Raw genomic sequence first — 1701 nt, forward strand, 5'->3', positions numbered from 1 at the left:
GACATAATCCCCTCAGTCCCGGACCCAATAATCTCGCTAGCTGAAGGTCATGCTTTCAGGAGAGGACTGTGTTTGGGCCTCGAACAAGAAGGATTTGAGTGGGTAGGCCCAAACCTACTATACTCTAACCTAACCTGCAAATACCCCGAGGAAGTTTGGAAGAAGTGCGGGCCTGACTATGACAAGCACACTTGTGCATGGTATGAGACTTTGCACACAACAGCATTAAGAGAGGTTAAAACCCTGGCAAAAGGAGCCGTTGAAATCGTTGCCGAAGGAGCAGAAGCCGTTGAAGATGCGGCTATAAAAATGTTGGAAAAGATCTGGCCATACTGCTTGACAGTTCTGGGGATCTTGTTTGCTGCTGTCCTAGCTCGAATGGCTCTGAGGGAATTATGCATCAGGTACTTTCCCCCAAGGAAGAGCAGATATGAACCCCTTCATCAGAATAAAGAGTAAATTGAGGTGAGGACTCACAGCCTCGTCTCGAAACATTATAATCGCTTCCTTCTAATGCAGCTAATTCATTACTGGTGGAGAAGAGACACAAGGGACAAGAAGCTTCAAAGGTTGGTGAGGAAATAAGACTCAATGTTCCCTTAAAAGGAAATTCTGATTCTGGACGGTGATGCTGGCTCCGATTGGCTCATAAAATAATTGATGTCGCTGTGAAGAATGGTGAAGGAACGAATGAGTAATCACCATAAAAGGAAAAATTCAGAAGCAACGGTGAAACCTAGGAGGGAGGAGTCAAGAACTCCTCCCCTCCAGAAGGAGGAGACAAGGTGCTGAGTTAAGAAGTGAAGTCAAACTGAAATAGCACTTGGGTACTCYGCACTGAGAGAAGATGCACATCACAATCCAGCAGAGCCATTTTCACCCAGARCCGGACTACAAAATCAGAAACTTTAAAGTATTTATGGAAGTAAACCCATCTCGAGCGAGACATGTTCTAACGGTGGAACAGCCCAGAAAAATTCTTGGAGCTGCACCAAGGGAGGCGCTGAATCAAAACTACGGTGATCAAGAATTCTCGACTTACAAGCAGCTCCTCGACGCAGCACTACAGCAGATGTTGGTTTGGTCCGGACCGCACGCTGTCCCCCCGTTCGTCATGGAYAGACTCAGCACCGCAGAAAAACAAACACCTCTCCCTAACTAGAGAGCAAACCAAAGAGTAGGAAGCAACCACACTACAGAGACGGGGATATAGAAGACCAAGGTCATCTTGAGCTCATCCAACAATAGGAGAAGCGGTACATCACAACAAATTCAACGAAATTACTTCAACCCCAAGCCAAATTAAAAACACTTTCCATAGGAAATGGAAAGGTGGAGCTAACCTGGAGAAACACWCCCAGAACCGACGTGTCAAAATACAGAAGGGGAGGGAACATGAGCTCCGCCCCTTAGTAGGGCGCTGGTCCCCTATAAAACAGGCTGAGCTAAGACAAAAGAGGAACAACCCCATCGGACTTGGACGGAGAAGCAAGCGGAGCAGATCCAGCAAACTATGACATCGACCAGACTGCCAAACTCACCCGACGTAAGTCCAACTTTCAACTCATCCATGCAGAAGCCCAAGGATCCCCCCTTGGCCGTGTCACCAGTTGAACACTATGCGATAATGTTCGCATGGTTCTGTTACTGCATGACTGGGAAATGGACCCTTAAGCAACCTCTGAGAATTCTTATCCTGGC

This window comes from Austrofundulus limnaeus, unplaced genomic scaffold (genome assembly GCF_001266775.1).
Source record: "Austrofundulus limnaeus strain Quisiro unplaced genomic scaffold, Austrofundulus_limnaeus-1.0 Scaffold1840, whole genome shotgun sequence".
Taxonomy (NCBI): Eukaryota; Metazoa; Chordata; class Actinopteri; order Cyprinodontiformes; family Rivulidae; genus Austrofundulus; species Austrofundulus limnaeus.